At 47.0% G+C, this 21,215-nt stretch overlaps 42 non-coding genes across 42 annotated transcripts; all 42 read left to right on the forward strand.

The window, feature by feature from the left end:
• Positions 1–230: 230 nt before the first annotated feature.
• LOC123173266 (5S ribosomal RNA) lies at positions 231–348 on the forward strand. The gene has a single exon (XR_006486051.1). It is a non-coding gene; the product is annotated as a 5S ribosomal RNA (ribosomal RNA).
• A 371-nt stretch (positions 349–719) lies between these two features.
• LOC123173364 (5S ribosomal RNA) lies at positions 720–837 on the forward strand. Its single transcript, XR_006486142.1, has one exon. It is a non-coding gene; the product is annotated as a 5S ribosomal RNA (ribosomal RNA).
• Positions 838–1,206: 369 nt separating this feature from the next.
• On the forward strand, positions 1,207–1,325 carry LOC123173260 (5S ribosomal RNA). Its single transcript, XR_006486045.1, has one exon. It is a non-coding gene; the product is annotated as a 5S ribosomal RNA (ribosomal RNA).
• A 372-nt stretch (positions 1,326–1,697) lies between these two features.
• Positions 1,698–1,816, forward strand: LOC123173226 (5S ribosomal RNA). Its single transcript, XR_006486012.1, has one exon. It is a non-coding gene; the product is annotated as a 5S ribosomal RNA (ribosomal RNA).
• A 368-nt stretch (positions 1,817–2,184) lies between these two features.
• Positions 2,185–2,302, forward strand: LOC123173312 (5S ribosomal RNA). The gene has a single exon (XR_006486093.1). It is a non-coding gene; the product is annotated as a 5S ribosomal RNA (ribosomal RNA).
• A 370-nt stretch (positions 2,303–2,672) lies between these two features.
• Positions 2,673–2,791, forward strand: LOC123173112 (5S ribosomal RNA). Its single transcript, XR_006485905.1, has one exon. It is a non-coding gene; the product is annotated as a 5S ribosomal RNA (ribosomal RNA).
• A 372-nt stretch (positions 2,792–3,163) lies between these two features.
• Positions 3,164–3,281, forward strand: LOC123173354 (5S ribosomal RNA). Its single transcript, XR_006486133.1, has one exon. It is a non-coding gene; the product is annotated as a 5S ribosomal RNA (ribosomal RNA).
• Positions 3,282–3,650: 369 nt separating this feature from the next.
• LOC123173212 (5S ribosomal RNA) lies at positions 3,651–3,769 on the forward strand. Its single transcript, XR_006485999.1, has one exon. It is a non-coding gene; the product is annotated as a 5S ribosomal RNA (ribosomal RNA).
• Positions 3,770–4,139: 370 nt separating this feature from the next.
• On the forward strand, positions 4,140–4,260 carry LOC123173313 (5S ribosomal RNA). Its single transcript, XR_006486094.1, has one exon. It is a non-coding gene; the product is annotated as a 5S ribosomal RNA (ribosomal RNA).
• Positions 4,261–4,632: 372 nt separating this feature from the next.
• Positions 4,633–4,751, forward strand: LOC123173189 (5S ribosomal RNA). Its single transcript, XR_006485977.1, has one exon. It is a non-coding gene; the product is annotated as a 5S ribosomal RNA (ribosomal RNA).
• Positions 4,752–5,122: 371 nt separating this feature from the next.
• Positions 5,123–5,241, forward strand: LOC123173400 (5S ribosomal RNA). Its single transcript, XR_006486176.1, has one exon. It is a non-coding gene; the product is annotated as a 5S ribosomal RNA (ribosomal RNA).
• Positions 5,242–5,613: 372 nt separating this feature from the next.
• Positions 5,614–5,734, forward strand: LOC123173370 (5S ribosomal RNA). Its single transcript, XR_006486148.1, has one exon. It is a non-coding gene; the product is annotated as a 5S ribosomal RNA (ribosomal RNA).
• Positions 5,735–6,105: 371 nt separating this feature from the next.
• LOC123173398 (5S ribosomal RNA) lies at positions 6,106–6,224 on the forward strand. The gene has a single exon (XR_006486174.1). It is a non-coding gene; the product is annotated as a 5S ribosomal RNA (ribosomal RNA).
• A 370-nt stretch (positions 6,225–6,594) lies between these two features.
• LOC123173284 (5S ribosomal RNA) lies at positions 6,595–6,713 on the forward strand. The gene has a single exon (XR_006486068.1). It is a non-coding gene; the product is annotated as a 5S ribosomal RNA (ribosomal RNA).
• Positions 6,714–7,083: 370 nt separating this feature from the next.
• On the forward strand, positions 7,084–7,204 carry LOC123173314 (5S ribosomal RNA). Its single transcript, XR_006486095.1, has one exon. It is a non-coding gene; the product is annotated as a 5S ribosomal RNA (ribosomal RNA).
• Positions 7,205–7,576: 372 nt separating this feature from the next.
• Positions 7,577–7,695, forward strand: LOC123173386 (5S ribosomal RNA). The gene has a single exon (XR_006486163.1). It is a non-coding gene; the product is annotated as a 5S ribosomal RNA (ribosomal RNA).
• A 375-nt stretch (positions 7,696–8,070) lies between these two features.
• LOC123173214 (5S ribosomal RNA) lies at positions 8,071–8,188 on the forward strand. Its single transcript, XR_006486001.1, has one exon. It is a non-coding gene; the product is annotated as a 5S ribosomal RNA (ribosomal RNA).
• Positions 8,189–9,010: 822 nt separating this feature from the next.
• LOC123173177 (5S ribosomal RNA) lies at positions 9,011–9,129 on the forward strand. Its single transcript, XR_006485966.1, has one exon. It is a non-coding gene; the product is annotated as a 5S ribosomal RNA (ribosomal RNA).
• A 369-nt stretch (positions 9,130–9,498) lies between these two features.
• LOC123173158 (5S ribosomal RNA) lies at positions 9,499–9,617 on the forward strand. The gene has a single exon (XR_006485948.1). It is a non-coding gene; the product is annotated as a 5S ribosomal RNA (ribosomal RNA).
• Positions 9,618–9,988: 371 nt separating this feature from the next.
• LOC123173378 (5S ribosomal RNA) lies at positions 9,989–10,107 on the forward strand. The gene has a single exon (XR_006486156.1). It is a non-coding gene; the product is annotated as a 5S ribosomal RNA (ribosomal RNA).
• Positions 10,108–10,546: 439 nt separating this feature from the next.
• On the forward strand, positions 10,547–10,665 carry LOC123173201 (5S ribosomal RNA). Its single transcript, XR_006485988.1, has one exon. It is a non-coding gene; the product is annotated as a 5S ribosomal RNA (ribosomal RNA).
• A 371-nt stretch (positions 10,666–11,036) lies between these two features.
• Positions 11,037–11,155, forward strand: LOC123173388 (5S ribosomal RNA). Its single transcript, XR_006486165.1, has one exon. It is a non-coding gene; the product is annotated as a 5S ribosomal RNA (ribosomal RNA).
• Positions 11,156–11,525: 370 nt separating this feature from the next.
• Positions 11,526–11,644, forward strand: LOC123173285 (5S ribosomal RNA). Its single transcript, XR_006486069.1, has one exon. It is a non-coding gene; the product is annotated as a 5S ribosomal RNA (ribosomal RNA).
• A 370-nt stretch (positions 11,645–12,014) lies between these two features.
• Positions 12,015–12,135, forward strand: LOC123173315 (5S ribosomal RNA). Its single transcript, XR_006486096.1, has one exon. It is a non-coding gene; the product is annotated as a 5S ribosomal RNA (ribosomal RNA).
• A 372-nt stretch (positions 12,136–12,507) lies between these two features.
• Positions 12,508–12,626, forward strand: LOC123173389 (5S ribosomal RNA). Its single transcript, XR_006486166.1, has one exon. It is a non-coding gene; the product is annotated as a 5S ribosomal RNA (ribosomal RNA).
• A 375-nt stretch (positions 12,627–13,001) lies between these two features.
• LOC123173283 (5S ribosomal RNA) lies at positions 13,002–13,119 on the forward strand. Its single transcript, XR_006486067.1, has one exon. It is a non-coding gene; the product is annotated as a 5S ribosomal RNA (ribosomal RNA).
• Positions 13,120–13,489: 370 nt separating this feature from the next.
• LOC123173385 (5S ribosomal RNA) lies at positions 13,490–13,608 on the forward strand. The gene has a single exon (XR_006486162.1). It is a non-coding gene; the product is annotated as a 5S ribosomal RNA (ribosomal RNA).
• Positions 13,609–13,978: 370 nt separating this feature from the next.
• On the forward strand, positions 13,979–14,097 carry LOC123173178 (5S ribosomal RNA). Its single transcript, XR_006485967.1, has one exon. It is a non-coding gene; the product is annotated as a 5S ribosomal RNA (ribosomal RNA).
• Positions 14,098–14,467: 370 nt separating this feature from the next.
• On the forward strand, positions 14,468–14,586 carry LOC123173159 (5S ribosomal RNA). The gene has a single exon (XR_006485949.1). It is a non-coding gene; the product is annotated as a 5S ribosomal RNA (ribosomal RNA).
• A 371-nt stretch (positions 14,587–14,957) lies between these two features.
• LOC123173368 (5S ribosomal RNA) lies at positions 14,958–15,076 on the forward strand. The gene has a single exon (XR_006486146.1). It is a non-coding gene; the product is annotated as a 5S ribosomal RNA (ribosomal RNA).
• Positions 15,077–15,515: 439 nt separating this feature from the next.
• LOC123173294 (5S ribosomal RNA) lies at positions 15,516–15,634 on the forward strand. Its single transcript, XR_006486077.1, has one exon. It is a non-coding gene; the product is annotated as a 5S ribosomal RNA (ribosomal RNA).
• A 371-nt stretch (positions 15,635–16,005) lies between these two features.
• Positions 16,006–16,124, forward strand: LOC123173128 (5S ribosomal RNA). The gene has a single exon (XR_006485920.1). It is a non-coding gene; the product is annotated as a 5S ribosomal RNA (ribosomal RNA).
• A 372-nt stretch (positions 16,125–16,496) lies between these two features.
• On the forward strand, positions 16,497–16,615 carry LOC123173307 (5S ribosomal RNA). Its single transcript, XR_006486088.1, has one exon. It is a non-coding gene; the product is annotated as a 5S ribosomal RNA (ribosomal RNA).
• A 384-nt stretch (positions 16,616–16,999) lies between these two features.
• On the forward strand, positions 17,000–17,118 carry LOC123173225 (5S ribosomal RNA). Its single transcript, XR_006486011.1, has one exon. It is a non-coding gene; the product is annotated as a 5S ribosomal RNA (ribosomal RNA).
• Positions 17,119–17,486: 368 nt separating this feature from the next.
• On the forward strand, positions 17,487–17,605 carry LOC123173160 (5S ribosomal RNA). The gene has a single exon (XR_006485950.1). It is a non-coding gene; the product is annotated as a 5S ribosomal RNA (ribosomal RNA).
• A 372-nt stretch (positions 17,606–17,977) lies between these two features.
• LOC123173090 (5S ribosomal RNA) lies at positions 17,978–18,096 on the forward strand. The gene has a single exon (XR_006485885.1). It is a non-coding gene; the product is annotated as a 5S ribosomal RNA (ribosomal RNA).
• Positions 18,097–18,465: 369 nt separating this feature from the next.
• Positions 18,466–18,586, forward strand: LOC123173317 (5S ribosomal RNA). Its single transcript, XR_006486098.1, has one exon. It is a non-coding gene; the product is annotated as a 5S ribosomal RNA (ribosomal RNA).
• A 372-nt stretch (positions 18,587–18,958) lies between these two features.
• LOC123173181 (5S ribosomal RNA) lies at positions 18,959–19,077 on the forward strand. Its single transcript, XR_006485970.1, has one exon. It is a non-coding gene; the product is annotated as a 5S ribosomal RNA (ribosomal RNA).
• Positions 19,078–19,446: 369 nt separating this feature from the next.
• On the forward strand, positions 19,447–19,565 carry LOC123173218 (5S ribosomal RNA). The gene has a single exon (XR_006486004.1). It is a non-coding gene; the product is annotated as a 5S ribosomal RNA (ribosomal RNA).
• A 370-nt stretch (positions 19,566–19,935) lies between these two features.
• Positions 19,936–20,054, forward strand: LOC123173227 (5S ribosomal RNA). The gene has a single exon (XR_006486013.1). It is a non-coding gene; the product is annotated as a 5S ribosomal RNA (ribosomal RNA).
• A 369-nt stretch (positions 20,055–20,423) lies between these two features.
• LOC123173269 (5S ribosomal RNA) lies at positions 20,424–20,542 on the forward strand. Its single transcript, XR_006486054.1, has one exon. It is a non-coding gene; the product is annotated as a 5S ribosomal RNA (ribosomal RNA).
• A 368-nt stretch (positions 20,543–20,910) lies between these two features.
• LOC123173205 (5S ribosomal RNA) lies at positions 20,911–21,029 on the forward strand. The gene has a single exon (XR_006485992.1). It is a non-coding gene; the product is annotated as a 5S ribosomal RNA (ribosomal RNA).
• The last annotated feature ends 186 nt before the right edge of the window (positions 21,030–21,215 follow it).

Raw genomic sequence — 21,215 nt, forward strand, 5'->3', positions numbered from 1 at the left:
GGCGCGAGGAGCGCGTTCTGAAAGGCGTAAAAAAATACGTGTTGCTGCGGTATAGAGGGAGGGGTGGAAACCGTGGTAAACTCGTCTCCGTGTTTGAGGGGGGAGTAACTAGTATATATAGGGCATTATCCATTATTAGGCAACGGTTGTAATGGTAGTAAGAATGACAATCATCTTTGAAGTAGACCTGGGAGTGGCAGCATAAGGGACGAAGGCGGGGGTAACATGTTGGATGCGATCATACCAGCACTAAAGCACCGGATCCCATCAGAACTCCGAAGTTAAGCGTGCTTGGGCGAGAGTAGTACTAGGATGGTTGACCTCCTGGGAAGTCCTCTGTTGCATTCCCTTTATAATTATTTTTTGCGCCTCATGACAAACATATCACATGTGCGCGATATATATTAACCCCGTTATATTATTTTTGACATTTGCGATATGTTTTAGCTCGTTGCTCATTGGTCACGCGTCTAGAGGCGGCTTTGTGGCGCGAGGAGCTCGTTCTGAAAGGGGTAAAAAATACGTGTTGCTGCGGTATAGAGGGAGGGGTGGAAACCGTGGTAAACTCGTCTCCGTGTTTGAGGGGGGGGGAGTAAGTAGTATATATAGGGCATTATCCATTATTAGGCAACGGTTGTAATGGTAGTAAGAATGACAATCATCTTTGCAGTGGACCTGGGAGTGGCAAGCATAAGGGACGAAGGCGGGGGTAACATGTTGGATGCGATGATACCAGCACTAAAGCACCGGATCCCATCAAAACTCCGAAGTTAAGCGTGCTTGGGCGAGAGTATTCTAGGATGGGTGACCTCCTGGGAAGTCCTCGTGTTGCATTCCCTTTTTAATTATTTTTTGCTCCTCATGACAAACATATCACATGTGCGCGATATATATTAACCCCGTTATATTATTTTTGACATTTGCGATATGTTTTAGCTCGCTGCTCATTCGTCACGCGTCTAGAGGCGGCTTTGTGGCGCGAGGAGCGCGTTCTGAAAGGGGAATAAATACGTGTTGCTGCGGTATAGAGGGAGGGGTGGAAACCGTGGTAAACTCGTCTCCGTGTTTGACGGGGGGGAGTAAGTAGTATATATAGGGCATTATCCATTATTAGGCAACGTTTGTAATGGTAGTAAGAATGACAATCATCTTTGCAGTGGACCTGGGAGTGGCAAGCATAAGGGACGAAGGCGGGGGTAACATGTTGGATGCGATCATAACAGCACTAAAGCACCGGATCCCATCAGAACTCCGAAGTTAAGCGTGCTTGGGCGAGAATACTACTAGGATGGGTTACCTCCTGGGAAGTCCTCGTGTTGCATTCCCTTTTTAATTATTTTTTGCGCCTCGTGACAAACATATCGCATGTGCGCGATATATATTAACCCCGTTATATTATTTTTGACATTTGCGATATGTTTTAGCTCGCTGCTCATTGGTCACGCGTCTAGATGCGGCTTTCTGGTGCGAGGAGCGCGTTCTGAAAGGGGTAAAAAAATACATGTTGTTGCGGTATAGAGGGAGGGGTGGAAATCGTGGTAAACTTGTCTCCGTGTTTGAGGGGGGGGGAGTAAGTAGTATATATAGGGCATTATCCATTATTAGGCAACGGTTATAATGGTAGTAAGAATGACAATCATCTTTGCAGTGGACCTGGGAGTGGCAAGCACAAGGGACGAAGGCGGGGGTAACATGTCGGATGCGATCATACTAGCACTAAAGCACCGGATCCCATCAGAACTCTGAAGTTAAGCGTGCTTGGGCGAGAGTAGTACCAGGATGGGTGACCTCCTGGGAAGTCCTCGTGTTCCATTCCCTTTATAATTATTTTTTGCGCCTCGTGACAAACATATCGCATGTGCGCGATATATATTAACCCCTTATATTATTTTTGACATTTGCGATATGTTTTAGCTCGCTGCCCATTGGTCACGCGTCCAGAGGTGGCTTTGTGGCGCGAGGAGCGCGTTGTGAAAGGGGTAAAAAATACGTGTTGCTGCGGTATAGAGGGAGGGGTGGAAACCGTGGTAAACTCGTCTCCGTGTTTGAGGGGGGGAGTAAGTAGTATATATAGAGCATTATCCATTATTAGGCAACGGTTGTAATGGTAGTAAGAATGACAATCATCTTTGCAGTGGACCTGGGAGTGGCAAGCATAAGGGACGAAGGCGGGGGTAACATGTTTGATGCGATCATAGCAGCACTAAAGCATCGGATCCCATCAGAACTCCGAAGTTAAGCGTGCTTGGGCGAGATTGTACTAGGATGGGTGACCTCCTGGGAAGTCCTCGTGTTGCATTCCCTTTTTAATTATTTTTTGCGCCTCATGACAAACATATCACATGTGCGCGATATATATTAACCCTGTTATATTATTTTTAACATTTGCGATATGTTTTAGCTCGCTGCTCATTGGTCACGCGTATAGAGGCGGCTTTGTGGCGCGAGGAGCGCGTTCTGAAAGGGGTAAAAAAATACGTGTTGCTGCGGTATAGAGGGAGGGGTGGAAACCGTGGTAAACTCGTCTCCGTGTTTGAGGGGGGGAGTAAGTAGTATATATAGGGCATTATCCATTATTAGGCAACGGTTGTAATGGTAGTATGAATGACAATCATCTTTGCAGTGGACCTGGGAGTGGCAAGCATAAGGGACGAAGGCGGGGGTAACATGTCGGATGTGATCATACCAGCACTAAAGCACCGGATCCCATTAGAATTCCGAAGTTAAGCGTGCTTGGGCGAGAGTAGTACTAGGATGGGTGACCTCTTGGGAAGTCCTCGTGTTGCATTCCCTTTTTAATTATTTTTTGCGCCTCGTGACAAACATATCGCATGTGCGCGATATATATTAACCCCGTTATATTATTTTTGACATTTGCGATATGTTTTAGCTCGCTGCTCATTGGTCACGCGTCTAGATGCGGCTTTGTGGCGCGAGGAGCGCGTTCTGAAAGGGGTAAAAAAATACGTGTTGCTGCGGTATAGAAGGAGGGGTGGAAACCGTGGTAAACTCGTCTCCGTGTTTGAGGGGGGGGGAGTAAGTAGTATATATAGGGCATCATCCATTATTAGGCAACGGTTGTAATGGTAGTAAGAATGACAATCATCTTTGTAGTGGACCTGGGAGTGGCAAGCATAAGGGACGAAGGCGGGGGTAACATGTTGGATGCGATCATAGCAGCACTAAACCACCGAATCCCATCAGAACTCCGAAGTTAAGCGTGCTTGGGCGAGATTGTACTAGGATGGGTGACCTCTTGGGAAGTCCTCGTGTTGCATTCCCTTTTTAATTATTTTTTGCGCCTCATGACAAACATATCACATGTGCGCGATATATATTAACCCCGTTATATTATTTTTGACATTTGCGATATGTTTTAGCTCGCTGCTCATTGGTCACGCGTCTAGAGGCGGCTTTGTGGCGCGAGGAGCGCGTTCTGAAAGGGGTAAAAAATACGTGTTGCTGCGGTATAGAGGGAGGGGTGGAAACCGTGGTAAACTCGTCTCCGTGTTTGAGGGGGGGAGTAAGTAGTATATATAGGGCATTATCCATTATTAGGCAACGGTTGTAATGGTAGTAAGAATGACAATCATCTTTGCAGTGGACCTGGGAGTGGCAAGCATAAGGGACGAAGGCGGGGGTAACATGTCGGATGTGATCATACCAGCACTAAAGCACCGGATCCCATCAGAACTCCAAAGTTAAGCGTGCTTGGGCGAGAGTAGTACTAGGATGGGTGACCTCCTGGGAAGTCCTCGTGTTCCTTTCCCTTTTTAATTATTTTTTGCACCTCGTGACAAACATATCGCATGTGCGCGATATATATTAACCCCGTTATATTATTTTTGAGATTTGCAATATGTTTTAGCTCGCTGCCCATTGGTCACGCGTCCCGAGGCGGCTTTGTGGCGCGAGGAGCGCGTTGTGAAAGGGGTAGAAAAATACGTGTTGCTGCGGTATAGAGGGAGGGGTGGAAACCGTGGTAAACTCGTCTCCGTGTTTGAGGGGGGGAGTAAGTAGTATATATAGGGCATTATCCATTATTAGGCAATGGTTGTAATGGTAGTAAGAATGACAATCATCTTTGCAGTGGACCTAGGAGTGGCAAGCATAAGGGACGAAGGTGGGGGTAACATGTTGGATGCGATCATAGCAGCACTAAAGCACCGGATCCCATCAGAACTCCGAAGTTAAGCGTGCTTGGGCGAGAGTAGTACTAGGATATGGGTGACCTCCTGGGAAGTCCTCGTGCTGCATTCCTTTTTAATTATTTTTTGCGCCTCATGACAAACATATCACATGTGTGCGATATATATTAACCCCGTTGTATTATTTTTTACATTTGCGATATGTTTTAGCTCGCTGCTCATTGGTCACGCGTCCAGAGGCGGCTTTGTGGCGCGAGGAGCGCGTTGTGAAAGGGGTAGAAAAATACGTGTTGCTGCGGTATAGAGGGAGGGGTGGAAACCGTGGTAAACTCGTCTACGTGTTTGAGGGGGGGGGGAGCAAGTAGTATATATAGGGCATTATCCATTATTAGGCAACGGTTGTAATGGTAGTAAGAATGACAATCATCTTTGCAGTGGACCTGGGAGTGGCAAGCATAAGGGACGAAGGCGGGGGTAACATGTCGGATGCGATCATACCAGCACTAAAGCACCGGATCCCATCAGAACTCCGAAGTTAAGCGTGCTTGGGCGAGAGTAGTACAAGGATGGGTGACCTCCTGGGAAGTCCTCGTGTTCCATTCCCTTTTTAATTATTTTTTGCACCTCGTGACAAACATATCGCATGTGCGCGATATATATTAACCCCGTTATATTATTTTTGACATTTGCAATATGTTTTAGCTCGCTGCCCATTGGTCACGCGTCCAGAGGCGGCTTTGTGGCGCGAGGAGCGCGTTGTGAAAGGGGTAGAAAAATACGTGTTGCTGCGGTATAGAGGGAGGGGTGGAAACCGTGGTAAACTCGTCTCCGTGTTTGAGGGGGGGGAGTAAGTAGTATATATAGGGCATTATCCATTATTAGGCAACGGTTGTAATGGTAGTAAGAATGACAATCATCTTTGCAGTGGACCTGGGAGTGGCAAGCATAAGGGACGAAGGCGGGGGTAACATGTTGGATGCGATCATAGCAGGGCTAAAGCATCTGATCCCATCAGAACTCCAAAGTTAAGCGTGCTTGGGCGAGAGTAGTACTTGGATGGGTGACCTCCTGTGAAGTCCTCGTGTTGCATTCCCTTTTTAATTATTTTTTGCGCCTCATGACAAATATATCACATGTGCGCGATATATATTAACCCCGTTATATTATTTTTGACATTTGCGATATGTTTTAGCTCGCTGCTCATTGTTCACGCGTCTAGAGGCGGCTTTGTGGCGCGAGGAGCGCGTTCTGAAAGGGGTAAAAAAATACGTGTTGCTGCGGTATAGAGGGAGGGGTGGAAACCGTGGTAAACTCGCCTCCGTGTTTGAGGGGGGGGGAGTAAGTAGTATATATAGGGCATTATCCTTTATTAGGCAACGGTTGTAATGGTAGTAAGAATGACAATCATCTTTACAGTGGACCTAGGAGTGGCAAGCATAAGGGACGAAGGTGGGGGTAACATGTTGGATGCGATCATAGCAGCACTAAAGCACCGGATCCCATCAGAACTCCGAAGTTAAGCGTGCTTGGGCGAGAGTAGTACTAGGGTATGGGTGACCTCCTGGGAAGTCCTCGTGCTGTATTCCTTTTTAATTATTTTTTGCGCCTCATGACAAACATATCGCATGTGTGCGATATATATTAACCCCGTTATATTATTTTTTACATTTGCGATATGTTTTAGCTCGCTGCTCATTGGTCACGCGTCTAGAGGCGGCTTTGTGGCGCGAGGAGCGCGTTCTGAAAGGGGTAAAAAAATACGTGTTGCTGCGGTATAGAGGGAGGGGTGGAAACCGTGGTAAACTCGTCTCCGTGTTTGAGGGGGGGGGAGTAAGTAGTATATATAGGGCATTATCCATTATTAGGCAACGGTTGTAATGGTAGTAAGAATGACAATCATCTTTGCAGTGGACCTGGGAGTGGCAAGCATAAGGAACGAAGGCGGGGGTAACATGTTGGATGCGATCATAGCAGGACTAAAGCATCGGATCCCATCAGAACTCCAAAGTTAAGCGTGTTTGGGAGAGAGTAGTACTAGGGTGGGTGACCTCCTGGGAAGTCCTCGTGTTGCATTCCCTTTTTAATTATCTTTTGCGCCTCATGACAAACATATTGTATGTGCGCGATATATATTAACCCCGTTATATTATTTTTGACATTTGCGATATGTTTTAGCTGGCTGCTCATTGGTCACGCGTCTAGAGGCGGCTTTGTGGCGCGAGGAGCGCGTTCTGAAAGGCGTAAAAAAATACGTGTTGCTGCGGTATAGAGGGAGGGGTGGAAACCGTGGTAAACTCGTCTCCGTGTTTGAGGGGGGGAGTAAGTAGTATATATAGGGCATTATCCATTATTAGGCAACGGTTGTAATGGTAGTAAGAATGACAATCATCTTTGCAGTGGACCTGGTAGTGGCAAGCACAAGGGACGAAGGCGGGGGTAACATGTTGGATGCGATCATACCAACACTAAAGCACGGGATCCCATCAGAACTTCGAAGTTAAGCGTGCTTGGGCGAGAGTAGTACTTGGATGGGTGACCTCCTGTGAAGTCCTCGTGTTGCATTCCCTTTTTAATTATTTTTTGCGCCTCATGACAAATATATCACATGTGCGCGATATATATTAACCCCGTTATATTATTTTTGACATTTGCGATATGTTTTAGCTCGCTGCTCATTGTTCACGCGTCTAGAGGCGGCTTTGTGGTGCGAGGAGCGCGTTCTGAAAGGGGTAAAAAAATACGTGTTGCTGCGGTATAGAGGGAGGGGTGGAAACCGTGGTAAACTCGTCTCCGTGTTTGAGGGGGGGAGTAAGTAGTATATATAGGGCATTATCCATTATTAGGCAACGGTTGTAATGGTAGTATGAATGACAATCATCTTTACAGTGGACCTAGGAGTGGCAAGCATAAGGGACGAAGGTGGGGGTAACATGTTGGATGCGATCATAGCAGCACTAAAGCACCGGATCCCATCAGAACTCCGAAGTTAAGCGTGCTTGGGCGAGAGTAGTACTAGGATATGGGTGACCTCCTGGGAAGTCCTCGTGCTGCATTCCTTTTTAATTATTTTTTGCACCTCGTGACAAACATATCACATGTGTGCGATATATATTAACCCCGTTATATTATTTTTTACATTTGCGATATGTTTTAGCTCGCTGCTCATTGGTCACGCGTCTAGAGGCGGCTTTGTGGCGCGAGGAGCGTGTTCTGAAAGGGGTAAAAAAATACGTGTTGCTGCGGTATAGAGGGAGGGGTGGAAACCGTGGTAAACTCGTCTCCGTGTTTGAGGGGGGGGGGAGTAAGTAGTATATATAGGGCATTATCCATTATTAGGCAACGGTTGTAATGGTAGTAAGAATGACAATCATCTTTGCAGTGGACCTGGGAGTGGCAAGCATAAGGGACGAAGGCGGGGGTAACATGTTGGATGCGATCATAGCAGGACTAAAGCATCGGATCCCATCAGAACTCCAAAGTTAAGCGTGCTTGGGAGAGAGTAGTACTAGGGTGGGTGACCTCCTGGGAAGTCCTCGTGTTGCATTCCCTTTTTAATTATTTTTTGCGCCTCATGACAAACATATCACATGTGCGCGATATATATTAACCCCGTTATATTATTTTTGACATTTGCGATATGTTTTAGCTGGCTGCTCATTGGTCACGCGTTTAGAGGCGGCTTTGTGGCGCGAGGAGCGCGTTCTGAAAGGCGTAAAAAAATACGTGTTGCTGCGGTATAGAGGGAGGGGTGGAAACCGTGGTAAACTCGTCTCCGTGTTTGAGGGTGGGGGGGGAGTAAGTAGTATATATAGGGCATTATCCATTATTAGGCAACGGTTGTAATGGTAGTAAGAATGACAATCATCTTTGCAGTGGACCTGGGAGTGGCAAGCATAAGGGACGAAGGCGGGGGTAACATGTTGGATGTGATCATAGCAGCACTAAAGCACCGGATCCCATCAGAACTCCGAAGTTAAGCGTGCTTGGGCGAGATTGTACTAGGATGGGTGACCTCCTGGGAAGTCCTCGTGTTGCATTCCCTTTTTAATTATTTTTTGCGCCTCATGACAAACATATCACATGTGCGCGATATATATTAACCCCGTTATATTATTTTTGACATTTGCGATATGTTTTAGCTCGCTGCTCATTGGTCAAGCGTCTAGAGGCGGCTTTGTGGCGCGAGGAGCGCGTTCTGAAAGGGGTAAAAAAATACGTGTTGCTGCGGTATAGAGGGAGGGGTGAAAACCGTGGTAAACTCGTCTTCGTGTTTGAGGGGGGGAGTAAGTAGTATATATAGGGCATTATCCATTATTAGGCAACGGTTGTAATGGTAGTAAGAATGACAATCATCTTTGCAGTGGACCTGGGAGTGGCAAGCATAAGGGACGAAGGCGGGGGTAACATGTCGGATGCGATCATACCAGCACTAAAGTACCGGATCCCATCAGAACTCCGAAGTTCCTCCTCTGAAGTCCTCGTGTTCCATTCCCTTTTTAATTATTTTTTGCACCTCGTGACAAACATATCGCATGTGCGCGATATATTAACCCCGTTATATTATTTTTGACATTTGTGATATGTTTTAGCTCGCTGCCCATTGGTCACGCGTCTAGAGGCGGCTTTGTGGCGCGAGGAGCGCGTTGTGAAAGGGGTAGAAAAATACGTGTTGCTGCGGTATAGAGGGAGGGGTGGAAACCGTGGTAAACTCGTCTCCGTGTTTGAGGGGGGGGGAGTAAGTAGTATATATAGGGCATTATCCATTATTAGGCAACGGTTGTAATGGTAGTAAGAATGACAATCATCTTTGCAGTGGACCTGGGAGTGGCAAGCATAAGGGACGAAGGCGGGGGTAACATGTCGGATGCGATCATACCAGCACTAAAGCACCGGATCCCATCAGAACTCCAAAGTTAAGCGTGCTTGGGCGAGAGTAGTACTTGGATGGGTGACCTCCTGGGAAGTCCTCGTGTTCCATTCCCTTTTTAATTATTTTTTGCACCTCGTGACAAACATATGGCATGTGCGCGATAAATATTAACCCCGTTATATTATTTTTGACATTTGCGATATGTTTTAGCTCGCTGCCCATTGGTCACGCGTCCAGAGGCGGCTTTGTGGCGCGAGGAGCGCGTTCTGAAAGGGGTAAAAAATACGTGTTGCTGCGGTATAGAGGGAGGGGTGGAAACCGTGGTGAACTCGTCTCCGTGTTTGAGGGGGGGAGTAAGTAGTATATATAGAGCATTATCCATTATTAGGCAACGGTTGTAATGGTAGTAAGAATGACAATTATCTTTGCAGTGGACCTGGGAGTGGCAAGCATAAGGGACGAAGGCGGGGGTAACATGTTGGATGCGATCATACCAGCACTAAAGCACCGGATCCCATCAGAACTCTGAAGTTAAGCGTGCTTGGGCGAGAGTAGTACTAGGATGGGTGACCTCCTGGGAAGTCCTCGTGTTCCATTCCCTTTTTAATTATGTTTTGCGCCTCGTGACAAACATATCGCATGTGCGCGATATATATTAAACCCGTTATATTATTTTTGACATTTGCGATATGTTTTAGCTCGCTGCCCATTGGTCACGCGTCCAGAGGCGGCTTTGTGGCGCGAGGAGCGCGTTTTGAAAGGGGTAGAAAAATACGTGTTGCTGCGGTATGGAGGGAGGGGTGGAAACCGTGGTAAACTCGTCTCCGTGTTTGAGGGGGGGGAGTAAGTAGTATATATAGGGCATTATCCATTATTAGGCAACGGTTGTAATGGTAGTAAGAATGACAATCATCTTTGCAGTGGACCTGGGAGTGGCAAGCATAAGGGACGAAGGCGGGGGTAACATGTCGGATGCGATCATACCAGCACTAAAGCACCGGATCCCATCAGAACTCCAAAGTTAAGCGTGATTGGGCGAGAGTAGTACTTGGTTGGGTGACCTCCTGGGAAGTCCTCGTGTGCCATTCCCTTTTTAATTGTTTTTTGCACCTCGTGACAAACATATTGCATGTGCGCGATAAATATTAACCCCGTTATATTATTTTTGACATTTGCGATATGTTTTAGCTCGCTGCCCATTGTGCGCGATAAATATTAACCCCGTTATATTATTTTTGACATTTGCGATATGTTTTAGCTCACTGCCCATTGGTCACGCGTCTAGAGGCGGCTTTGTGGCGCGAGGAGCGCGTTCTGAAAGGGGTAAAAAATACGTGTTGCTGCGGTATAGAGGGAGGGGTGGAAACCGTGGTGAACTCGTCTCCGTGTTTGAGGGGGGGAGTAAGTAGTATATATAGAGCATTATCCATTATTAGGCAACGGTTGTAATGGTAGTAAGAATGACAATTATCTTTGCAGTGGACCTGGGAGTGGCAAGCATAAGGGACGAAGGCGGGGGTAACATGTTGGATGCGATCATACCAGCACTAAAGCGCCGGATCCCATCAGAACTCTGAAGTTAAGCGTGCTTGGGCGAGAGTAGTACTAGGATGGGTGACCTCCTGGGAAGTCCTCGTGTTCCATTCCCTTTTTAATTATGTTTTGCGCCTCGTGACAAACATATTGCATGTGCGCGATAAATATTAACCCCGTTATATTATTTTTGACATTTGCGATATGTTTTAGCTCGCTGCCCATTGGTCACGCGTCCAGAGGCGGCTTTGTGGCGCGAGGAGCGCGTTCTGAAAGGGGTAAAAAATACGTGTTGCTGCGGTATAGAGGGAGGGGTGGAAACCGTGGTGAACTCGTCTCCGTGTTTGAGGGGGGGGGAGTAAGTAGTATATATAGAGCATTATCCATTATTAGGCAACGGTTGTAATGGTAGTAAGAATGACAATCATCTTTGCAGTGGACCTGGGAGTGGCAAGCATAAGGAACGAAGGCGGGGGTAACATGTTGGATGCGATCATAGCAGGACTAAAGCATCGGATCCCATCAGAACTCCAAAGTTAAGCGTGCTTGGGAGAGAGTAGTACTAGGGTGGGTGACCTCCTGGGAAGTCCTCGTGTTGCATTCCCTTTTTAATTATCTTTTGCGCCTCATGACAAACATATTGCATGTGCGCGATATATATTAACCCCGTTATATTATTTTTGACATTTGCGATATGTTTTAGCTGGCTGCTCATTGGTCACGCGTCTAGAGGCGGCTTTGTGGCGCGAGGAGCGCGTTCTGAAAGGCGTAAAAAAATACGTGTTGCTGCGGTATAGAGGGAGGGGTGGAAACCGTGGTAAACTCGTCTCCGTGTTTGAGGGGGGGAGTAAGTAGTATATATAGGGCATTATCCATTATTAGGCAACGGTTGTAATGGTAGTAAGAATGACAATCATCTTTGCAGTGGACCTGGTAGTGGCAAGCACAAGGGACGAAGGCGGGGGTAACATGTTGGATGCGATCATACCAACACTAAAGCACGGGATCCCATCAGAACTTCGAAGTTAAGCGTGCTTGGGCGAGAGTAGTACTTGGATGGGTGACCTCCTGTGAAGTCCTCGTGTTGCATTCCCTTTTTAATTATTTTTTGCGCCTCATGACAAATATATCACATGTGCGCGATATATATTAACCCCGTTATATTATTTTTGACATTTGCGATATGTTTTAGCTCGCTGCTCATTGTTCACGCGTCTAGAGGCGGCTTTGTGGCGCGAGGAGCGCGTTCTGAAAGGGGTAAAAAAATACGTGTTGCTGCGGTATAGAGGGAGGGGTGGAAACGGTGGTAAACTCGTCTCCGTGTTTGAGGGGGGGAGTAAGTAGTATATATAGGGCATTATCCATTATTAGGCAACGGTTGTAATGGTAGTATGAATGACAATCATCTTTACAGTGGACCTAGGAGTGGCAAGCATAAGGGACGAAGGTGGGGGTAACATGTTGGATGCGATCATAGCAGCACTAAAGCACCGGATCCCATCAGAACTCCGAAGTTAAGCGTGCTTGGGCGAGAGTAGTACTAGGATATGGGTGACCTCCTGGGAAGTCCTCGTGCTGCATTCCTTTTTAATTATTTTTTGCACCTCGTGACAAACATATCACATGTGTGCTATATATATTAACCCCGTTATATTATTTTTTACATTTGCGATATGTTTTAGCTCGCTGCTCATTGGTCACGCGTCTAGAGGCGGCTTTGTGGCGCGAGGAGCGTGTTCTGAAAGGGGTAAAAAAATACGTGTTGCTGCGGTATAGAGGGAGGGGTGGAAACCGTGGTAAACTCGTCTCCGTGTTTGAGGGGGGGGGGAGTAAGTAGTATATATAGGGCATTATCCATTATTAGGCAACGGTTGTAATGGTAGTAAGAATGACAATCATCTTTGCAGTGGACCTGGGAGTGGCAAGCATAAGGGACGAAGGCGGGGGTAACATGTTGGATGCGATCATAGCAGGACTAAAGCATCGGATCCCATCAGAACTCCAAAGTTAAGCGTGCTTGGGAGAGAGTAGTACTAGGGTGGGTGACCTCCTGGGAAGTCCTCGTGTTGCATTCCCTTTTTAATTATTTTTTGCGCCTCATGACAAACATATCACATGTGCGCGATATATATTAACCCCGTTATATTATTTTTGACATTTGCGATATGTTTTAGCTGGCTGCTCATTGGTCACGCGTTTAGAGGCGGCTTTGTGGCGCGAGGAGCGCGTTCTGAAAGGCGTAAAAAAATACGTGTTGCTGCGGTATAGAGGGAGGGGTGGAAACCGTGGTAAACTCGTCTCCGTGTTTGAGGGTGGGGGGGGAGTAAGTAGTATATATAGGGCATTATCCATTATTAGGCAACGGTTGTAATGGTAGTAAGAATGACAATCATCTTTGCAGTGGACCTGGGAGTGGCAAGCATAAGGGACGAAGGCGGGGGTAACATGTTGGATGTGATCATAGCAGCACTAAAGCACCGGATCCCATCAGAACTCCGAAGTTAAGCGTGCTTGGGCGAGATTGTACTAGGATGGGTGATCTCCTGGGAAGTCCTCGTGTTGCATTCCCTTTTTAATTATTTTTTGCGCCTCATGACAAACATATCACATGTGCGCGATATATATTAACCCCGTTATATTATTTTTGACATTTGCGATATGTTTTAGCTCGCTGCTCATTGGTCAAGCGTCTAGAGGCGGCTTTGTGGCGCGAGGAGCGCGTTCTGAAAGGGGTAAAAAAATACGTGTTGCTGCGGTATAGAGGGAGGGGTGAAAACCGTGGTAAACTCGTCTTCGTGTTTGAGGGGGGGAGTAAGTAGTATATATAGGGCATTATCCATTATTAGGCAACGGTTGTAATGGTAGTAAGAATAACAATCATCTTTGCAGTGGACCTGGGAGTGGCAAGCATAAGGGACGAAGGCGGGGGTAACATGTCGGATGCGATCATACCAGCACTAAAGTACCGGATCCCATCAGAACTCCGAAGTTAAGCGTGCTTGGTCTAGAGTAGTACTAGGATGGGTGACCTCCTCTGAAGTCCTCGTGTTCCATTCCCTTTTTAATTATTTTTTGCACCTCGTGACAAACATATCGCATGTGCGCGATATATTAACCCCGTTATATTATTTTTGACATTTGCGATATGTTTTAGCTCGCTGCCCATTGGTCACGCGTCTAGAGGCGGCTTTGTGGCGCGAGGAGCGCGTTGTGAAAGGGGTAGAAAAATACGTGTTGCTGCGGTATAGAGGGAGGGGTGGAAACCGTGGTAAACTCGTCTCCGTGTTTGAGGGGGGGGGAGTAAGTAGTATATATAGGGCATTATCCATTATTAGGCAACGGTTGTAATGGTAGTAAGAATGACAATCATCTTTGCAGTGGACCTGGGAGTGGCAAGCATAAGGGACGAAGGCGGGGGTAACATGTCGGATGCGATCATACCAGCACTAAAGCACCGGATCCCATCAGAACTCCAAAGTTAAGCGTGCTTGGGCGAGAGTAGTACTTGGATGGGTGACCTCCTGGGAAGTCCTCGTGTTCCATTCCCTTTTTAATTATTTTTTGCACCTCGTGACAAACATATGGCATGTGCGCGATAAATATTAACCCCGTTATATTATTTTTGACATTTGCGATATGTTTTAGCTCGCTGCCCATTGGTCACGCGTCCAGAGGCGGCTTTGTGGCGCGAGGAGCGCGTTCTGAAAGGGGTAAAAAATACGTGTTGCTGCGGTATAGGAGGGAGGGGTGGAAACCGTGGTGAACTCGTCTCCGTGTTTGAGGGGGGGAGTAAGTAGTATATATAGTGCATTATCCATTATTAGGCAACGGTTGTAATGGTAGTAAGAATGACAATTATCTTTGCAGTGGACCTGGGAGTGGCAAGCATAAGGGACGAAGGCGGGGGTAACATGTTGGATGCGATCATACCAGCACTAAAGCACCGGATCCCATCAGAACTCTGAAGTTAAGCGTGCTTGGGCGAGAGTAGTACTAGGATGGGTGACCTCCTGGGAAGTCCTCGTGTTCCATTCCCTTTTTAATTATGTTTTGCGCCTCGTGACAAACATATCGCATGTGCGCGATATATATTAAACCCGTTATATTATTTTTGACATTTGCGATATGTTTTAGCTCGCTGCCCATTGGTCACGCGTCCAGAGGCGGCTTTGTGGCGCGAGGAGCGCGTTTTGAAAGGGGTAGAAAAATACGTGTTGCTGCGGTATGGAGGGAGGGGTGGAAACCGTGGTAAACTCGTCTCCGTGTTTGAGGGGGGGGAGTAAGTAGTATATATAGGGCATTATCCATTATTAGGCAACGGTTGTAATGGTAGTAAGAATGACAATCATCTTTGCAGTGGACCTGGGAGTGGCAAGCATAAGGGACGAAGGCGGGGGTAACATGTCGGATGCGATCATACCAGCACTAAAGCACCGGATCCCATCAGAACTCCAAAGTTAAGCGTGATTGGGCGAGAGTAGTACTTGGATGGGTGACCTCCTGGGAAGTCCTCGTGTGCCATTCCCTTTTTAATTGTTTTTTGCACCTCGTGACAAACATATTGCATGTGCGCGATAAATATTAACCCCGTTATATTATTTTTGACATTTGCGATATGTTTTAGCTCGCTGCCCATTGTGCGCGATAAATATTAACCCCGTTATATTATTTTTGACATTTGCGATATGTTTTAGCTCGCTGCCCATTGGTCACGCGTCCAGAGGCGGCTTTGTGGCGCGAGGAGCGCGTTCTGAAAGGGGTAAAAAATACGTGTTGCTGCGGTATAGAGGGAGGGGTGGAAACCGTGGTGAACTCGTCTCCGTGTTTGAGGGGGGGAGTAAGTAGTATATATAGAGCATTATCCATTATTAGGCAACGGTTGTAATGGTAGTAAGAATGACAATTATCTTTGCAGTGGACCTGGGAGTGGCAAGCATAAGGGACGAAGGCGGGGGTAACATGTTGGATGCGATCATACCAGCACTAAAGCGCCGGATCCCATCAGAACTCTGAAGTTAAGCGTGCATGGGCGAGAGTAGTACTAGGATGGGTGACTTCCTGGGAAGTCCTCGTGTTCCATTCCCTTTTTAATTATGTTTTGCGCCTCGTGACAATCATATTGCATGTGCGCGATAAATATTAACCCCGTTATATTATTTTTGACATTTGCGGTATGTTTTAGCTCGCTGCCCATTGGTCCGCGTCCAGAGGCGGCTTTGTGGCGCGAGGAGCGCGTTCTGAAAGGGGTAAAAAATACGTGTTGCTGCGGTATAGAGGGAGGGGTGGAAACCGTGGTGAACTCGTCTCCGTGTTTGAGGGGGGGGGGAGTAAGTAGTATATATAGAGCATTATCCATTATTAGGCAACGGTTGTAATGGTAGTAAGAATGACAATCATCTTTGCAGTGGACCTGGGAGTGGCAAGCATAAGGGACGAAGGCGGGGGTAACATGTCGGATGCGATCATACCAGCACTAAAGCACCGGATCCCATCAAAACTCCGAAGTTAAGCGTGCTTGGGCGAGGGTAGTACTAGGATGGGTGACCTCCTCGGAAGTCCTCGTGTTGCATTCCCTTTTTAATTATTTTTTGCGTCTCATGACAAACATATCACATGTGCGCGATATATATTAACCCCGTTATATTATTTTTGACATTCGCGATATATTTTAGCTCGCTGCTCATTGGTCACGCGTCATGAGGCGGCTTTGTGGCGCGAGGAGCGCGTTCTGAAAGGGGAAAAAAATACGTGTTGCTGCGGTATAGAGGGAGGGGTGGAAACCGTGGTAAACTCGTCTCCGTGTTTGACGGGGGGGGGAGTAAGTAGTATATATAGGGCATTATCCATTATTAGGCAACGGTTGTAATGGTAGTAAGAATGACAATCATCTTTACAGTGGACCTGGGAGTGGCAAGCATAAGGGACGAAGGCGGGGGTAACATATCGGATGCGATCATACCATCCCTAAAGCACCGGATCCTATAAGAACTCCGAAGTTAAGCGTGCTTGGGCGAGAGTAGTACTAGGATGGGTGACCTCCTGGGAAGTCCTCGTGTTGCATTCCCTTTTTAATTATTTTTTGCGCCTCGTGACAAACATATCGCATGTGCGCGATATACATGCGCGATATATATTAACCCCGTTATATTATTTTTGACATTTGCGATATGTTTTAGCTCGCTGCTCATTGGTCACGCGTCTAGGTGCGGCTTTCTGGTGCGAGGAGCGCGTTCTGAAAGGGGTAAAAAAATACGTGTTGCTGCGGTATAGAGGGAGGGGTGGAAACCGTGGTGAACTCGTCTCCGTGTTTGAGGGGGGGGAGTAAGTAGTATATATAGGGCATTATCCATTATTAGGCAACGGTTGTAATGGTAGTAAGAATGACAATCATCTTTGAAGTGGACCTGGGAGTGGCAAGCACAAGGGACGAAGGCGGGGGTAACATGTCGGATGTGATCATACCAGCACTAAAGCACCGGATCCCATCAGCACTCTGAAGTTAAGCGTGCTTGGGCGAGAGTAGTACTAGGATGGGTGACCTCCTGGGAAGTCCTCGTGTTCCATTCCCTTTTTAATTATTTTTTGCGCCTCGTGACAAACATATCGCATGTGCGCGTTATATATTAACCCCTTATATTATTTTTGACATTTGCGATATGTTTTAGCTCGCTGCCCATTGGTCACGCGTCCAGAGGTGGCTTTGTGGCGCGAGGAGCGCGTTGTGAAAGGGGTAAAAAATACGTGTTGCTGCGGTATAGAGGGAGGGGTGGAAACCGTGGTAAACTCGTCTCCGTGTTTGAGGGGGGGAGTAAGTAGTATATATAGGGCATTATCCATTATTAGGCAACGGTTGTAATGGTAGTAAGAATGACAATCATCTTTGCAGTGGACCTTGGAGTGGCGAGCATAAAGGACGAAGGCGGGGGTAACATGTTGGATGTGATCATACCAGCACTAAAGCACCGGATCCCATCAGAACTTCGAAGTTAAGCGTGCTTGGGCGAGAGTAGTACTAGGACGGGTGACCTCTTGGGAAGTCCTCGTGTTGCATTCCCTTTTTAATTATTTTTTGCGCCTCGTGACAAACATATCGCATGTGCGCGATATATATTAACTCCGTTATATTATTTTTGACATTTGCGATATGTTTTAGCTCGCTGCTCATTGGTCACGCGTCTAGATGCGGCTTTGTGGCGCGAGGAGCGCGTTCTGAAAGGGGTAAAAAAATACGTGTTGCTGCGGTACAGAGGGAGGGGTGGAAACCGTGGTAAACTCGTCTCCGTGTTTGAGGGGGGGGGAGTAAGTAGTCTATATAGGGCATTATCCATTATTAGGCAACGGCTGTAATGGTAGTAAGATTGACAATCATCTTTGAAGTGGACCTGGGAGTGGCAAGCACAAGGGACGAAGGCGGGGGTAACATGTTGGATGCGATCATACCAGCACTAAAGCACCGGATCCCATCAGAACTTCGAAGTTAAGCGTGCTTGGGCGAGAGTAGTACTAGGATGGGTGACCTCCTGTGAAGTCCTCGTGTTGCATTCCTTTTTAATTATTTTTTGCGCCTCATGACAAATATATCACATGTGCGCGATATATATTAACCCCGTTATATTATTTTTGACATTTGCGATATGTTTTAGCTCCCTGCTCATTGTTCACGCGTCTAGAGGCGGCTTCGTGGCGCGAGGAGCGCGTTCTGAAAGGGGTAAAAAAATACGTGTTGATGCGGTATAGAGGGAGGGGTGGAAACCGTGGTAAACTCGTCTCCGTGTTTGAGGGGGGGAGTAAGTAGTATATATAGGGCATTATCCATTATTAGGCAACGGTTGTAATGGTAGTAAGAATGACAATCATCTTTGCAGTGGACCTAGGAGTGGCAAGCATAAGGGACGAAGGTGGGGGTAACATGTTGGATGCGATCATAGCGGCACTAAAGCACCGGATCCCATCAGAACTCCGAAGTTAAGCGTGCTTGGGCGAGAGTAGTACTAGGATATGGGTGACCTCCTGGGAAGTCCTCGTGCTGCATTCCTTTTTAATTATTTTTTGCGCCTCATGACAAACATATCACATGTGTGCGATATATATTAACCCCGTTATATTATTTTTTTACATTTGCGATATGTTTTAGCTCGCTGCTCATTGGTCAAGCGTATAGAGGCGGCTTTGTGGCGCGAGGAGCGCGTTCTGAAAGGGGTAAAAAAATACGTGTTGCTGCGGTATAGAGGGAGGGGTGGAAACCGTGGTAAACTCGTCTCCGTGTTTGAGGGGGGGGGAGTAAGTAGTATATATAGGGCATTATCCATTATTAGGCAACGGTTGTAATGGTAGTAAGAATGACAATCATCTTTGAAGTGGACCTGGGAGTGGCAAGCATAAGGGACGAAGGCGGGGGTAACATGTTGGATGCGATCATACCAGCACTAAAGCACCGGATCCCATCAGAACTCCGAAGTTAAGCATGCTTGGGCGAGAGTAGTACTAGGATGGGTGACCTCCTGGGAAGTCCTCGTGTTCCATTCCCTTTTTAATTATTTTTTGCGCCTCGTGACAAACATATTGCATGTGCGCGATATATATTAACCCCGTTATATTATTTTTGACATTTGCGATATGTTTAGGCTCGCTGCCCATTGGTCACGCGTCCAGAAGCGGCTTTGTGGCGCGAGGAGCGCGTTCTGAAAGGGGTAAAAAATACGTGTTGCTGCGGTATAGAGGGAGGGGTGGAAACCGTGGTGAACTCGTCTCCGTGTTTGAGGGGGGGAGTAAGTAGTATATATAGGGCATTATCCATTATTAGGCAACGGTTGTAATGGTAGTAAGAATGACAATCATCTTTGTAGTGGACCTGGGAGTGGCAAGCATAAGGGACGAAGGCGGGGGTAACATGTTGGATGCGATCATACCAGCACTAAAGCACCGGATCCCATCAGAACTCTGAAGTTAATCGTGCTTGGGCGAGAGTAGTACTAGGATGGGTGACCTCCTGGGAAGTCCTCGTGTTCCATTCCCTTTTTAATTATGTTTTGCGCCTCGTGACAAACATATTGCATGTGCGCGATATATATTAACCCCGTTATATTATTTTTGACATTTGCGATATGTTTTAGCTCGCTGCCCATTGGTCACGCGTCCAGAGGCGGCTTTGTGGCGCGAGGAGCGCGTTCTGAAAGGGGTAAAAAATACGTGTTGCTGCGGTATAGAGGGAGGGGTGGAAACCGTGGTAAACTCGTCTCCGTGTTTGAGGGGGGGGAGTAAGTAGTATATATAGGGCATTATCCATTATTAGGCAACGGTTGTAATGGTAGTAAGAATGACAATCATCTTTGAAGTGGACCTGGGAGTGGCAAGCATAAGGGACGAAGGCGGGGGTAACATGTTGGATGCCATGATACCAGCACTAAAGCACCGGATCCCATCAAAACTCCGAAGTTAAGCGTGCTTGGGCGAGAGTAGTACTAGGATGGGTGACCTCCTGGGAAGTCCTCGTGTTGCATTCCCTTTTTACTTATTTTTTGTGCCTCGTGACAAACATATTGCATGTGCGCGATATATATTAACCCCGTTATATTATTTTTGACATTTGCGATATGTTTTAGCTCGCTGCCCATTGGTCACGCGTCCAGAAGCGGCTTTGTGGCGCGAGGAGCGCGTTCTGAAAGGGGTAAAAAATACGTGTTGCTGCGGTATAGAGGGAGGGGTGGAAACCGTGGTGAACTCGTCTCCGTGTTTGAGCGGGGGAGTAAGTAGTATATATAGAGCATTATCCATTATTAGGCAACGGTTGTAATGGTAGTAAGAATGACAATCATCTTTGTAGTGGACCTGGGAGTGGCAAGCATAAGGGACGAAGGCGGGGGTAACATATTGGATGCGATCATACCAGCACTAAAGCACCGGATCCCATCAAAACTCTGAAGTTAAGCGTGCTTGGGCGAGAGTAGTACTAGGATGGGTGACCTCCTGGGAAGTCCTCGTGTTCCATTCCCTTTTTAATTATGTTTTGCGCCTCGTGACAAACATATTGCATGTGCGCGATATATATTAACCCCGTTATATTATTTTTGACATTTGCGATATGTTTTAGCTCGCTGCCCATTGGTCACGCGTCCAGAGGCGGCTTTGTGCCGCGAGGAGCGCGTTCTGAAAGGGGTAAAAATACGTGTTGCTGCGGTATAGAGGGAGGGGTGGAAACCGTGGTAAACTCGTCTCCGTGTTTGAGGGGGGGAGTAATTAGTATATATAGGGCATTATCCATTATTAGGCAACGGTTGTAATGGTAGTAAGAATGACAATCATCTTTGAAGTGGACCTGGGAGTGGCAAGCATAAGGGACGAAGGCGGGGGTAACATGTTGGATGCGATGATACCAGCACTAAAGCACCGGATCCCATCAAAACTCCGAAGTTAAGCGTGCTTGGGCGAGAGTAGTACTATGATGGGTGACCTCCTTGGAAGTCCTCGTGTTGCATTCCCTTTTTAATTATTTTTTGCGCCTCATGACAAACATATCACATGTGCGCGATATATATTAACCCCGTTATATTATTTTTGACATTTGCGATATGTTTTAGCTCGCTGCTCATTGGTCACGCGTCTAGAGGCGGCTATTTGGCGCGAGGAGCGCGTTCTGAAAGGGGAAAAAATACGTGTTGCTGCGG

This window comes from Triticum aestivum, unplaced genomic scaffold (assembly GCF_018294505.1).
Source record: "Triticum aestivum cultivar Chinese Spring unplaced genomic scaffold, IWGSC CS RefSeq v2.1 scaffold54592, whole genome shotgun sequence".
NCBI classification, from domain to species: Eukaryota; Viridiplantae; Streptophyta; class Magnoliopsida; order Poales; family Poaceae; genus Triticum; species Triticum aestivum.